This window comes from Hyla sarda, chromosome 1 (assembly GCF_029499605.1).
Source record: "Hyla sarda isolate aHylSar1 chromosome 1, aHylSar1.hap1, whole genome shotgun sequence".
Taxonomy (NCBI): domain Eukaryota; kingdom Metazoa; phylum Chordata; class Amphibia; order Anura; family Hylidae; genus Hyla; species Hyla sarda.
Window position 1 is genome coordinate 31337164 of NC_079189.1, and position 16128 is coordinate 31353291.

The following is a 16128-nucleotide window of genomic DNA, read 5'->3' on the forward strand; positions in this document are numbered from 1 at the left end:
CCTTTAGATAGGGGATAAGATGTCTAGAGACAAAGTACCAATTTAAGGGCCAGTGCACGTAGCCAAAAGTTGATCCTTTGCAACCGTATGACCCCTAGCAAGTTCACTGCATGAGACCCGTTCATCAAAAAAAAGGCTTGTGCACGGACCTTGCTGGGTGTCCTATGGTTGCCTTGGCAACTGCACCACCCAACACCAGTTGCCTCTCTCGGCTCTGCATTGTGCAGATCGAGCAGCTTTAGACACTTAAAAAAAAGAAAAAAAAAATCATGTCATTTACATTTTACTAACACTGTTTTTCACACACAGAAATAAAATAAATGAGTCGAACAAGTTAAAGAACAGTTTAAAAAAAGGGAAACTTTATTTATTATTTATTAAAGTGTTTGTGTAGGGATTTATGTAACCTCCCATCACTCACAAAGAGCGTACAGTAACTAACTCAGGACAGGAAAAACCTCCAGAGGGGAGGAAACCTGTAGGGAATCCATGGCTACTGTATTGCCCTTCCTCTGGGCATACTAAAGGAGGTTACCTCTAGAATTTGGGCCAATGTGTCTGTGTATGTTCGTGATTCGAGGGGCTGTGCCTTCATCCAACTTCTTGCTGTAGGTCCGGAAATCTAGGCCATCATCCAACGTCTTGCTGTAGGTCCGGAAATCTAGGCCATCATCCAACTTCTTGCTTTAAGTCCGGAAATGCTACTCCACATGCTGGAAATAGTGCATCTAAGATAGGAAAACAAAAGAGAGATTATTTACATGTTTATTATAGAAATGCACATGGAACTGCACTAAATCCTTTTGGACACAACAATGTGATACTTACCAGTCACAGTCATGTTTTTGACTTCACATTCCCGCGTCCCTACAGTGTCCAGCACCGGCCCCTCACTGATGGAGAATGAGCAGGAGCAGTGTTATATCTGCTCAGTGCTGCTCTCTGGTGGACAATGGTTATGACATCACATGTGTGACACGCTGTTACCTCCTGGGAGTTCTATTTGAGCAGTGCTGCTCTCTGATTGGCTGAAAATCTAAAAAGCTTTCTAATATACTCTGTATGACTGTTATCTAAGGGATTTGGGGGATTTTTTTTATTAAAATGGCGCTACTCCCTATCATTGTGAAATATTTGTTTCTCCTAACCAGACACTCAGTATTTGTAATATCAATTGGTGGCCCCAACAGCCTGGGCCCATAGGTTTCTTACATAGATCAGCGCGGCTCCGGCAGGCTCAATGAGCAATGAGCAGCGCTAGCCGCCGGGATGTCTGATGAGTGACGTCCCTGACGTTGCGGTCTGGAGCAAAGGATGTCACTCGTCAGACGTCCCGGCAGCCATTGATTTAAAGTGGTCGTGGCTCCTGCTGCCAGTTCAAGATCAGACACCATGGCCCTAGATTGACATACTGCATCAGTGATCCCCTGTGGCTGTCCACCTGTTACAAAACTACAACACCCAGCAGGCCCTGAGCTGTCCTAAAACTCCCAGGGCATGCTCTGAATAACGCCACACATTAATTGTGTTTAATCCCAGCCTAAGCCTAGGAACAGACATCATTTTTGTTTGAGTTTTTTTGGGGCAAAAAAAAAAACACCACAAAAACTGCCCCCCCCCCCCCCCCCTCCTCATTTCTATTCTTCCAAGATGCCATCTTTGTGGAGTTTTTACCAAAAACACTGGGGGAGATTTATCAAAACCTGTGCAGAGGAAAAGTGGCGTTGCGACCCGGGTGCGGTGGGTGCGGCCCGCACCGGGTGACACCAACCTAATGGGGTGACAGCAAGACGCTCCGCAGCACCCCCCCCCAGCTACACCGACGCCCCCCGTCTGTACCCGACCGGCAGCACCCCCCCCCGGCATTCACCTGCGCTGTGCGCCCGTCAGCACCCCCCCCCCCCCGCCCTTCATCGCCGCTGTGCGCCCGTCCGTCAGCTGCCCGCCCCCGGCCTCAATTGCCGCTGTGCGCCCGTCCGTCAGCACCACCGCATGGGACGTCAGTGATGTCACTCGTAGGGCGCCAGGAGAGAAGGAGCGCTGCGCTGGATGGGTGAGTGTGTGTGTCTGTCACTCTGTCTGTCGCTATCTCTGTCTGTGTGTGACTGTGTGTGTGTGTGTGTATGTATGTGACTGTGTGTGACTCTGTGTGTGTGTGTGTATGTGACTGTGTTTGTGTGTTGCAGGGGGACCCAGGAGCGCTACACCCCTGCCCACAATCATTTCTTGTATTGGAATTATGTACGAGGCTTTCTGGTGTGCCAAGTATGCCTTATTTTCTGTGTGTGTGTGTGTGACTGTGTGTGTGTGTGACTCTGTGTGTGTGTGTGACTGTGTGACTCTGTGTGTGACTCTGTGTGCGTGACTGTGACTCTGTGTGTGACTGTGTGTGTGTGACTGTGACTCTGAGTGTGTGTCTGTCTGTGAGTGTGTGTCTCTCTGACTGTGTGTGTGTTTGTGTGTGTGTCTCTCTATGTGTTGTATGTGTTTTTTTTGTGGGTGGGGGGTTAAACAGCGATCTAATGTGGGGAGACTTTGACCCATTGTGGGGAACCTGCAAGGGAACCTGTGGCTTAATGTGGGGTAACTACTACCAAATGTGCTGAGTCTATGCTACCTAATGTTGGGATTCTATGCTACCTAATGTGGGGAGTCTATGCTACCTAATGTGGGGAAACTGCTACCTAATGTGGGGAATCTGTGCTACCAAATGTGGGAAGTCTATGCTACCTAATGTGGGGAATCTGTGCTACCGAATGTGGGGAATCTATGCTACCTAATGTGGGGAAACTGCTACCTAATGTGGGGAATCTGTGCTACCTAATGTGGGGAAATTGCTACCTAATGTGGGGGAACATGTACCAAATGTGGGAAATCTATGCTGCCTAATGTGGGGACAATATGCTACCTAATGTGGGGGAACTGCTGCCTACCTAAAGTGGGGGAACTGCTGCCTACCTAATGCTCCCCCCCTGGCAGTAGCACCCTCATCATCCACCAGCAACACCCCTCCCCCCCCAGCAGTAGCACCTCCATCAGCAGATCCTGATGGTGGATGATGGCGGTGCTCCTGCCAGGAGGATGATCCTGTGGATGGATGATGGGGGTGATACTGCCAGGGGGGATGGCCAGTTGCACCCTCATCATCCTCCAGCAACACCCCCCAGTAGTAGCACCCCCATCATCCACTAGCAACACCACCAAAACCCCCCTTCCCTGGTAATAGCATCAGCTAACGGATGTTGAGGGTTGTTACTGCGGTTGTGGTATTATATTCAGAGGGTGCACTGTATGGCAACGTTATATTCAGAGGGCGCAGTTTGTGGTAGTATTATATTCAGAGGGCGCAGTGGGTGGTAGTATTTTATTCAGAGGTACAGTGTGTGGCGGTATTATATTCAGGGGTACAGTATGTGGTAGATTTATATTCAGAGGGTACAGTATGTGATGGTATTATATTCAGAATGTACAGTGTGTGGTAGTATTATATTCAGAGGGTACAGTGTGTGGCGGTATTATATTCAGAGGGTACAGTATGTGGCAGATTTATATTCAGAGGGTACAGTATGTGGCAGATTTATATTCAGAGGGTGCAGTGTGTGGCGGTATATTCAGAGGGTACAGTATGTGGCAGATTTATATTCAGAGTGTAAAGTATGTGTTGGTATTATATTCAGAATGTACAGTGTGTGGTATTATTATATTCAGTGGGTACGGTGTATGGAAGGTTTATAATCAAAGAGTCTAGTGTATAGTAGTATTATATTTAGAGGATACAGTGTCTGGCAGGTTTATAATAATACTTGTTTTCATATAGAGGATGAGAATGCGCTGACATAGTGAGGAGACGTCTGGGTGTCACATTCTGCAGAGAGAAGTTTTAGCTGGACCAGGCGATATGTACCATCTGAATTAGATAATGGAAGACTATAGAGAAGACGTCACCTATAGTCACTGATGTCATTGTACATTCTCCTCTCTATGTCCTATCAGAGCTGTAGTCACTTGTAAGTTCTACAGTTATGGTGAGTGAAACTACAACTCCCAGCATAACCTCACCACTGCTCAAAGGGGTACTCTACTGGAAAACATTTTTTTTTATCAATTGGTGCTACAAAGTTAAACAGATTTGTAAATTACTTCTATTTAAAAATCTTAATCCTTCCAGTACTTATTAGCTGCTGTATAAGTGATTCACAGGAAGTTCTTTTCTTTTTTAATTTATTTTCTGTCTGACCACAGTGCTCTGTGCTGACACCTCTGTCCATGTCAAGAACTGTCCATAGTAGGAGCAAATCCCCATAGCAAACCTATCCTGCTCTGGACAGTTCCTGACATGGACAGAGGTGTCAGCAAATAGCACTGTGGTCAGACTGGAAAGAACTACACAACTTCCTGTGGAGCATACAGCAGCTGATAAGTACTGTAAGGATTAAGATTTTAAATAGAAGTAATTTAAAAATCTGTTTAACTTTCTGGCACCAGTTGATATAAAAGTAAATGTTTTCCAGTGGAGTACCCCTTTAAGTAATTCTGGGAGCTGTATATTTACATGGTGAAAACTTCTTTAACACTTTCCTATTCTGTGGCAACTGGTATATCTGATTATTATACCGGAATTTCTCACAATGCGCTACAACAATGGTGTCTGTCACAACAGGCTAAAAACTTACTGAGGGGGGGAAGGTATGGGGTGACACCATTTTCTACCGCACCGGGTGACACCAACTCTAGCAACGCCACTGATCTCCCCCAATGTGTATTATTATTATTATTATTATCATTATTATAGGCAGTTTTTTGGGTTTTTTTTTTCTCTCGGCATTCCACAGATTTGATACCCTAAAAACACCCAAAAAGGATGAAAACACCATTAGTGTCTGGTGTTTCATGTTACCCTATTGATTCCAACCTAACATGTGCCCACAACGAGCATGGTGTTTTTTTATGAGAAACACGCCAAGTGTAATCTCAGCCTAAATGATTGTTTTCACAACAGCTTGGAACAGGCTGCAGGCTGTGCTATATATTTGCATTGCTGCGGCGTACAGCACGTGCCGCATTTATTTGGCGGCTTTCTGATGGCAAATATGGCTTTTTGCGCTGGCGAATGCAGCGGGCACTTACTGGGCGTGGTTTCCTAGGTGCACAGTTAACGCACTGATTTATGACTTACAACTTTTGCGGAACAACCACTCCGGCCGTGACCAGACTGACCGAGCTAATGACCAAGATGCCGCAGTGAATGGCTTTCTTTCTGTGACACCCGTCATGCCCATTGAAAGCAACGGGCGCTTTGTTTGCCTGTGTCCTACAGAAGGTGCCGGTCACTGACAGAATGCAATGGGATGCCTGCTAGGGTTTTCACCTTTCTTGCAAAAAAAACAAAAAACAAAAACAGCCATGCTAATTTGCATAATTAATTATAAATGCGTGACATCACAGGAAGTGATAGAAGAGATACAATTCATGTGAAGGGGAATGAAATGGCACAGGGGGGGATAAAAGGGGCGATTGAGATGGCACAGGGACCCTGCCTGTTCAGCAGCTCGGGCCGCGGCCACCAGAGCTGGTGCAAGGATTTTTGCTACCCTATGCAAAACCTCATTTTGCCCCGCCCTTTAGTCTCACCCCTTTGCACCGCTCACCTGTTAGACCCCTTAAAGGGTAGCTCCCACCATCCTCTTTTTTTTTTTTTTCTGTCCCTGCCTATTGCCCATCTATCCCTAACCCCCTCCCTGCCTTTTTTTTTTTTTTTTTATTATCTTAAAAATGGCATTTTGTCTGCCTGGTAGTGTGCTCACTACCAGGCAGACTTCCCCAGCAGGCACCACGTCACTGATGCCTGCTGGGGGCCGAGTTCCGCCCATAGTTCTCAGGACAGGGTGCCTCCAGCTGTTTCACCACCACAACTCCCAGCATGCCCTGACATCTATTTGCTGTCAGGGCATGCTGGGAATTGTAGTGGGGAAACAACTGGAGGCACCCTGTGTTGGAAGACACCCAGCCCCCGACCAATATCGCCCCCCTCCCCCTCACAATATCGCCCCCCTCCCCCTCCCCCTCACCTGTGCCGGACCATGAGCGGGGGTCCGTAGCAAGCAACAAGTGTATGCCCGGCTTCCTGTCATGCCCGTACACTCTGGAAACTGTCTCTATGTTTCTGGAGGATTGAAAGTCCTCCAGAACCATAGAGAGAGTTACCAGAGTGTAGGAGCATGACAGGAAGCCGGGCATACACTTGTTGCTCCATATAACGCGCTCCCCCCGGCAATGACAGGAGCAATGAGGAGGCGGCGTATCCCCACTGGAGCCGGGGCTGTAAGCAGAGGTGAGAGCCATGTGCCTCCCTGCTGCAGGGAGAATATGCAGCAGGGAGGCGGCCAGTGTGTGAGTCCAGGGAGCCAATGCGCAGCCCTGGATTTCACTGTGCTCGCTCTCGCCTGTTTGATTGACAGGCGGGAGCGAGCACCGCAGTGACTAGAATTTCGACTCATTTGCCAGGCTCAAATGAGACGAAATTCTGTAGTGACGTCACTGCCGAATGCATTCGGCCACTAGGAGGGCGACCCCTAGTGGCCGAATTTAAAAGTGATTTTAAACTGGTTTAAAATCACTTTTTTTAATTAAACTATATTAGAGATATGTTGTAGTACTTAAGTACTACAACATATCAATTTTTTTATTTCATGACAGTGCCCATTTAAGGACGGACCCATTTTTTACCTTAATGATCAGGCTCTTTTAAAAAAAATGTGACATGTGTCCCTTTAAATGGTAATAACTTTAGAACACTTTTTCTGAGCGGAATGATTCTGACTTTTTTCGTGACATATTGTACTTTATAGAAGTGGTGCATTTTTGTTGACACATGCAGAAATGTTTGTGAAAAATTCCAAAATATTGTGAAAAACTGGAAAATTTCTGGCATTTAAAAATTTTTTTTATGGTGTACACTGTGCGGTAAAAGTGATGTTATATCTATTCTGTGGGTCAGTACGATTGTGGCGATACCCAGTTTATATAGCTTTCTATGTTCTTTTTCCTTTTCTGAGCAAAATTCCTTTTCTGCCATTCATTTTCAACAGCCGTAACTTTTTAATTTTCCGTCCGACGCCATTAAATTTTATTTTTCATTTTCACAGACCACTGTTCCAAAAATCTGTCATACACCAGTGGGGTGTAAATGCTCACTGCACCCCTTATTACATTCCGTGAGGGGTGTAGTTTCCAAAATGGGGTCACATATGGATATTTATTGTTTTGCGTTTGTCAGAACTGCTGTAACCATCAGCCACCCCTGTGCAAATCGCCTCAAATGTACATGGTGCACTCTCCCTTCTGGGCCTTGTTGTGCGCCTCCAGAGCACTTTGCGCCCACATATGGGGTATCTCCGTACTCAGGAGAAATTGCGTTACAAATTTAGAGGGTATTTTTTCCCTTTTACCTCTTGTGAAAATGAAAAGTATAGGGCAACACCAGCATGTCAGTGTAAAAAATTAATTTTTTTACACTAACATGCTGGTGTAGACCCCAACTTCACCTTTTCATAAGGGGTTAAAGAAGAAAAAGCCCCCCAAAATTTGTAAGGCAATTTCTCCCGAGTACGGCGATACCCCATATGTGTCCCAAAACTGTTGCCCTGAAATACGACAGGGCTCCGAAGTGAGAGCGCCATGCGCATTTGAGGCCTGAATTAGGGATTTGCATAGGGGTGGACATAGGGGTATTCTACGCCAGTGATTCCCAAACAGGGTGCCTCCAGCTGTTGCAAAACTCCCAGCATGCCTGGACAGTCAATGGCTGTCCGGCAATACTGGGAGTTATTATTTTGCAACAGCTGGAGGCTCCGTTTTGGAAACAGTAGCGTACCAGACGTTTTTCATTTTTTTTGGGGAGGGGGGCTGTGTAGGGGTATGTGTATATGTAGTGTTTTTTACTTTTTATTTTAGGTTAGTGTCAGTGTAGTGTAGTGTTTTTAGGGTACAGTCACATGGGCAGAGGTTCACAGCAAGTTTGCCGCTGGAAGTTTGAGCTGCAGCGCAAAATTTGCGGCATCTCAAACTTGCAGCACTCACTGTAAACCTCCGCCCATGTGAGTGTACCCTGTACATTCACATTGGGGGGAGGGGGCAAACATCCAGCTGTTGCAAACTCCGAGCATGCCCTTTGGCTGTCCGTGCATGCTGGGAGTTGTAGTTTTGCAACAGCTGGAGGAACACTGGTTTGGAAACACTAAGTTAAGTAATAAACTTTCAAGTGTTTTGCAACCAAACTTAGTGTTTCCAAACCAGTGTGCCTCCAGCTGTTGTAAAACTACAACTCCCAGCATGCATGGTCTGTCAGTGCATGCTGGGAGTTATAGTTTTGCAACAATTGCAACAGCTGGAGGCACTGAGGTAGGAAACGGACAATGTTTCCCAACTAGTGTGCCTCCAGTTGTTGCAAAACTAATACTCCCAGCATGCCCAGACTGCCAAGGCATGCTGGAAGTTGTAGTTCGGCAATATCTGAAGGATCAGATGTTGCCGAACTACAACTTCCAGCATGCTTGGGCAGTCTGGGCATGCTGGGAGTTGTAGTTTTGCAACATCTGGAGGTCCACAGTTTGGAGACCACTGTATAATGGTCTCCAATCTGTGCTCTTCCAGATGTTAGAGAACTACAACTCCCAGCATGCCTGGACAGACTGAGCATGCTGAGATTTGTAGTTTTGCAACATCTGGAAGAGCACAGATTGGAGACCATTATACAGTGGTCTCCAAACTGTGGACCTCCAGATGTTGCAAAACTACAACTCCTAGCATGCACAGAAAGCCAAAGGCTGTCTGGTCATGCTGGGAGTTGCAGTTTTGAAACTCTCAGAGGCAGCAGTGAGATCGCTTTACGGCAATCTCACTGCTGCCAATGAAGATGCCGCACTGCTGCTGGAAACTCACCGCCGGGACCGCACGGAGGACGCCGGGACCGCACGGAGGATGCCGGGACCGCTCGGGACACCGCTTCGACGGGTAAGTGACGCCGGGGGACGGGTCAGGGACACTTAGCAGAGCGGTGTGTGTCCCGAATCCCGTGATCGGGACTCACACACCGCGCTGCTAAGTATTTTCATAGCGAAACGCTGCTATCAGCTAGTCAGATTTGACCAGCTGATAGCAGCGATCGCTGGGGGGGGTGGGGGACGAAACCCCCCGTGGTCGCACGGTAAGATGGCTGGCTATCAGTGATAGCCACCATCTTACCGGGCGCTGCGGGATGCCGCGAGTAGCGGCAGTAATGTCCATGACGTACCTGTATGTCATGGGTCGGGAACACCTTGCCACCCATGACGTACAGGTATGTCATAGGTCGGGAAGGGGTTAAAAAGGTGGAAGGTGCAAATAAGGGGTGAGACCAAAGGGCGGGGCAAAGGTCCAGAGCCAAGGGGGCCACAAAATGAGGTTTTGCTAACGGTGGCAAAAATCCTTGCACCTGCCCTAGTGGCTGCGACCCGAGCTGCTGAACAGGCAGGGTGCCAGTGCCATTTCAGACCCCCCCCCTTAAATCCCCCCTGTGCCATTCCAATCCCCCTCCCCCTCTGATCCCCCCTGTACCTTCTCAATCAGCCTAGTCCCGGCCGGAGTGGTTGTTGTGCAAAACTGTGCGACTTATACAGAAGTTGCAAGTCACAAATCAGTGCGTAAACTGTGCACCTAGGAAAACCACATCCATTTGCCAGCGCAGAAAGCCATATATGCCATCGGAAAGTCACCACATAAATGCGCCAAGTGCTGTACACCCCAACTATGCAAATATATAGCACATCTGCAGCCTTTTCCAATCATCTGTGAAAATATTTATTTAGGCAGGGATTACACTTGGCATGTTTATTTAACATAGACTTTCGAAAGCAAAAGGAATCCCTATGGAACTCCCAAGTGATACAATTCTGCGTATCCATTTCTTTCATGTGAAAGAAAAAATACTCTTAGCCACAAGGAACAGACCACTGCTACAAGAAATCTCGCGATGTACCCTGACCTGTCCGCAGTCACAATGGCCAGACGCTGGGAGTTTGCACAGGGAACCAGACTGATCCGAGACCATAACATTTATTATAAATGGGGCTTCCTGACATATAGAGGGAAAAACTATGTCGCGGCTACTCCGCACTCCTTAATGGAACTATGTACACAATGGGGCATTAACTTCAATCAGCAAGAGCAGAAGGAAACAGGGAAACCTCTTCTCAATATATCCAGCCTGAATGGACAATAGTGATTTATAAGAAAAAGAGCGCTAAACAATATATGAGCAGCCTAAAATAGGAAGGGACTATATAGCCATTGTGGACAAGCAATCATGGCATAATGCTTAAAGGGGTATTCCAGGAATTTTTTTATTTGACTATGCTACAGGGGCTGTAAAGTTAGTGTAGTTCATAATATAATGTAAATCCACATATTAGAGAGATGTGTAGAAAAACGCAGCACTCACCGGGTTAGATGCAGATAAAAAAAGCACTTCGTCAGGTATGGCCTGACGAAGTGCTAGGTGCACGATACGGTCCGTCGCCTATATCCCTCCCCCCTGCACGCCTGTTTACCTGCTCCCCTGCACAAGCCAGCCGCTGTTTGTCTCTTGAATAAAGAAGTTGATTTTATCTGCATCTAACCCGGTGAGTGCTGCGTTTTTCTACACATCTCTCTCATATGTTTATTTGCTTTGCCTTTGACTAGCGCTATTGCACCCGGGACGCACCTGTGCGGCTTGTTGTGCTGTTTCCTTGTGTTTCGTTTCTATCAATGCAACACGTGGAATACACCCTAGAGTGGTGCCGGTAGTAATCGCTATAGACTGCATAATATAATGTATATACCTGTGTGTGACGGTTTTCTCACAATTCATATGTGATTTTCACCACAATATTTATTTTTACCAGCATACAAAATGACTGTTGTCTCTGATTTTTCCCAGGTTGCAATGCGGCCAAGACCTGACTCATTAGTCAGTTGATGACAGGGAGTCTGTCTGCTTCAATGAGTGGAGGGATCGCTTGGTGGGAGAGAGAGATCAATCTACAACTAATGCAACAGCTGTAGGCACCTTAATTGAAAACCACAGGTCTTTTGAATGGATGCAGCTCCTTTATGTTTCAATGGGTGTGGTGGCTGATGTGTGGGAGGGAGAAAAATGGAATTATGGGATTTGTAAGCAAAAAAGGAAAACTCAAACAGGAAATACCAGTTCACAAAAAGCTAGCCACAGTGTTATGGTAATCTCATGACATAGCCATTTAGTCCCAAGACAAGTGCAGATCCTTCCTAAGCATGTCCATTACTGTCTGACAGGTACGTACTAAAATCACATCATGTCCTCACTTTTTCTGTGTGTTTTTTTTTCTTATCCTTTTTTCCTTTTTTCAGTTCTTTCCTGCTGTAATGTTACTGTTATTTTTTCCTGCTGTAATGTTACTGTTATATTTTTCTCTGCTTTCCTTCTTCAGTTAACTTTTGAAATTATTAAAAAGAATCACCTAGAAATCACCTGCGACAGTCAGGCTCCTGAATCAACAACAGGTATGACTAGATATCCAGGTGATGCTGAGGAACTTTGACATTAGGGTGGTATTTCTAAACTGTAGGGGATTAAACTCACCCTACAAAAGAAACAAAGTCTGGCAGGAGGCAGAAATCCTACAGGCAGATATATTCTGCCTGCAGGAAACCCACTTAAGGGTACGTTCAGACGAGTGGATCCACAGCATATTTTACTCTGCAGATCCGTTGCTGAAGGACCCCCACAGGATGCCTTTAGATGTGCCTGCTCGGAGTGGCAATATGTCGCTACGAGCAGGCAGACTGCTGCGATGTGCGAGATGCTGCGCATGCGCGGTGTACTCGCACACATCTCGGCCGCTTCCCCTGCTCCCTGAGCTAGGCCGAGAGCAGCCACGATGTGCGAGTATACTGTGCATGCGCGCTGCCACTGGCACATTGCAGTGTGCTTGCTCGTAGTGGCGGATTGCCGCTCCAAGCAGGCACCTGTAAAGGCAGCATACAGCGGTCCTTCAGCTGCGGATCCTCAGCTTAATACGCTCTAGGGATCCGCTCGTGTGAACGTACCCTTAGGCCCCAGGACGCTTATAGACTGCATAATAAAATGTTTCCCTACATCTATCAGGCCACAGCACCAGGGAAGAAAGGGGAATAGCATTGTTAATTAATAAGAAAGTGAATCTAACCAATGCCGTAGCTGAAACAGACGAAGAGGGTAGGTTTATAATATGCTCCAAATACTAAACAAAATAAATTCCTTAAAGCAGTTTTGGCAAGAGCTACATTTTTTGAGATAGGGAACGGGGGGATCATGTTGGGAGATTTTAATCACCCAATATGGCCATCGGAGGACTCTGCCTCAAATAACTCAATTGCTGAACCAACCTCCATATGCCGTACGATTGCTCAACACTCACTGTACGACGTATGGAGAATACAGCACCCCACAGAACTTGACTTTACTTTCTTTTCTAATCTTCACCAGGTTTATACCCGCATTGATTATTTTCTGATTACTAAACTTCTATTAGATGTGGCAATCTCTTCTGAGATTAAAATTATCTTCTGGTCTGACCACGCTCCAATAGTTCTGACTCTAAGGCTGGGTTAACACTGTGGAATTTCTGGGCAAGCTGGCGGCACTAGGACTACGCGGCCTGCATTGCCAACCCCATAGATGTCAATGCACTTCTGAGCAGATCTCCCAAAAGAACCACCCAGAAATGCATTGCCGTCTATGGGGACAGCAATGCAGTTCGTTCGGTCTTAGTGCCGCCTGCTACATCTCCGGCAGAAATTCTGCACAGAGATTCCGTAGTGTGAACCTAGCCTAACAGACGCTTTGGCAACTACTGGACAGAGACTCTGGCGAACAGATCCGCAATTTACTCCAAAGACGGGACTTGAAGAGTGATTTATCCTCACAAATTTCCTCTTTCTTTAAGATCAATAAAAACTTAGTAACCTTGCCAACTACCCTGCGGTGTGCTTTTAGGGCTGCTATACGGGGGCATATAATAAGCCAGGTAGCTTACTATAATAAAATGAACACAACTAAAAGGATAAAGATTACATCTGAATTAGCTGAGATACATAACTAACCAAAAAGAATTACTGTATGACTCCCAAACTGCAGCCCATATTGCCTCACTAACAGCAGACTTACACACAATGGACCTGCATAAGTTTGACTTAACACGTAAAAAATATGAAATTAGAACATTATTGGTCCGCAAATAAACCTGGTGCATATGTTGCCAACCAAATAAAATAATAAAAAGGCTTACAGAGGAAAAAAATTTCGTATTTAGACCTACCCTCAGGAAAGAAAGTTGAAGATCCTTTGAATGTAGCAAACAGGCTGGCAACCATTTATGAGAATTTATACAATCTAATGTTAGATGAGGCAACGGCCCAACCATCCAGTTCATCAATAGCTGCATTTTTAGCTAAGATAAAATGACCACACCTCTCAGAATCCCCCAAAAAAGCATTAACGGCACCATTTACAATGGAGGAAATTAATAAATTCATAGGTCTCCTTAAACCAGCTAAATCCCCTGGTCTGTACGGACTAATTAATTAATTCTACAAAATACATGTGGGAATATTAGCCCCCCAGCTTTTGGACATGTTTAATAACATATTTTCCACTGGGGTTGTCCCCAAGGAAAGGCTTGAGGCAGTAGTGATACCAATCCCTAAAGAAGGAAAAAACAGGTGTTCCCCTGAGGAAGTCGCTTGCGACGGAACGCGTGGGGTTTTCTGACCCCGTCCTCCATTCAGTATTTGTGTCGCTGGCCTCTGTGGATTATATTCGGGAATCGTGGTACTGTATAAGATAATATAGCCCTAGCCCAGTATTATTGACCTACTGTTATTATTTGAGATAAGGTAGTTATTCCTGCTTACTGCCATATTTTGAGATCAGCTATTGTTATTATAATACTGCTTTTTTTTGGTTAGAGATGTGTATTGCAGTACCATAGTGGCGCTGATCTTGCTTATACATGTACATTGTGTCACAGTTACATAGAGCCGACACTGAATAACATTACTAATTGTTAAAAGGACGGGGTCTTTTAGTCAGAGCAGGGGGTCATGGCCCTGCCCTAAGGCTGTGTTGTGGCTCTTTAGGGAGCCTTTTAAATGGTTTTAAATCTGTAACTTGATTAATTGTTTTGTATACATTAATAAAGTCATTATATAACAGATACTATAGTGGTGTGCATTCCATTTTCAGTGGTAGCTGTTCTTGTTAATATTGTGTATTTCACTGAATTGCACCCCTTGTTTTCTTTATTTGATTCAGTGAGCCCCCGCCCCCCCCCCCCCCCCGGTTCATTGTTTGAGTTGTAGTAAGACTGGACAATTGAATGCAGGCCACGCTCACTTGACAGATGACAGGGACTGACTTGACTGATGACTGACAAAGCTATGACTGTAGCTTACTTACATTTGATGGTGGCTGCAGGACTTAACTTGAGGCCTTCAACACTCTGGACAGACACACTAGGCATGACTGACCTCAGCAAAGACTTAGTGCAAAAGAGACAGAGAGAGCAGAGGCTCCACCCAGGGTTTATATGGGGGAGACTAGCAGGGAGCCCATAGGTCACCCTTGGGTCATCTGGTAACTGATACCTCCTGGGTAACTTAACCGCAAGGCATAAGTTACACCAATCCATATAAGGGTACAGACCATGAGTCACGTACATCCTGTTATTCTGCTTTGCTTGACTGCTGACGTGTAACTATTGTACAATTTTGTCATTTCCTCATGAGATATAACTAAGAATTGGTAAAAGTAAAGCAGAGTGTTCTTAGACGGTATCCTGTGTGCATGTATTCTTTCCACACCCGACAAGATGCTCTCCTGGCGCCAGTACAAGCCTTTAGCCAAATTGGACCTGGTACCAGGGGTACTGAGTAGACAGAGAACCTTTCAGCTGGGGGCTCATCCGGGATCGAGAGGGTCATCCTCCGTACCGGTAAGAACCATATCCTTGTGTGGTATTGTCGACCCGGGGGGCACTGGCCACGTCTCGATCCCAGTAAGTATAACAGTTACTTGCTTTCATATTGTGTCTGGGACACAATATTGAATTCTGCTCAGGGAACAGGCGAAATGAGGAACTAAGACTAATCTGACAATCCAGGGAGATTGTTGTCTAATTTGGCTTAATGCTTAAGAAACTTCTTGCATTTCTGTTTAGTGTGTTAAGAAATTATTTTGTAACTTCCTCTTTTTCCCCCTTAAGCTTAAGAAGAAACGTGAGTATACTAACCATTGCCTTAATGTATAGAGTATAAGGTACATATAACTGTTATAATAAAAATAACTGTAATAATAATAATAATCTGCTGGTTCTCAGAACATTTGTAAGACGTCCCACCCTCCCGGCTAGAGGAAAATTGTTGACCCGGGATGTGGTGAAAGCAAGTGACAGTTTGTTCAGAGATACCACGCATGTTCAGTGATTGGTGCAAATAAATTAGAGAATCCCTACTCTGTTGAGAGGAATTGTCGGATTCAGTTCACAATTCACGGTTCAGTACAGCCACTCCAGAGACTGTGGTTTTGCACCAATTACAGAACATGGGTTCCAAATCATCTAAGTCATATCCTCCGCCCCATGTAAGGATTATGTGGCCCGAGTTAGCCCTACAGAATGGAACTTAGTGAATCCGTGGGTAGATGATATAGCTGGTTGATCAGAATTCATGGAGGACTCCAGCCCATTCCCAAGGGAGGGGGCCAATGATAAATACCACCTGACCCCCACACTAACAACTACATTTGTAATCTCGAGAATTAGAAGAGGAACTTAACAGAGTTTTCAAACAAAAATCATCACTGCCCATTGCTGTGGCATGCAAACAAAAACTAGGTGAAACTGTTACTGACTTTTGAAAAAGGTTCAAAGAATGTTGGCGTTATGATGCAGGGCTGTGTAAATTGTTTGATAGGATTAGAGATTGTTGTCAGAAATAGAGACTCAACGTTTTGGTGGAAAAGCAGGTGATTTGTGAAGGGAAAAGCATGTGAAGCAGTGTGAGGACTGTAGGATGAGCAGAGTTGAAAATGTT

General features: G+C 45.6%; 1 long non-coding RNA gene across 1 annotated transcript; it reads right to left on the minus strand.

Moving 5' to 3' along the window:
- Nucleotides 1-340: 340 nt before the first annotated feature.
- Nucleotides 341-1534, minus strand: LOC130331590 (uncharacterized). The gene is made up of 2 exons (XR_008874512.1): nucleotides 829-1534; nucleotides 341-728 (listed from the first exon to the last, which is right to left on the minus strand). It is a non-coding gene; the product is annotated as an uncharacterized LOC130331590 (long non-coding RNA).
- Nucleotides 1535-16128: the final 14594 nt, after the last annotated feature.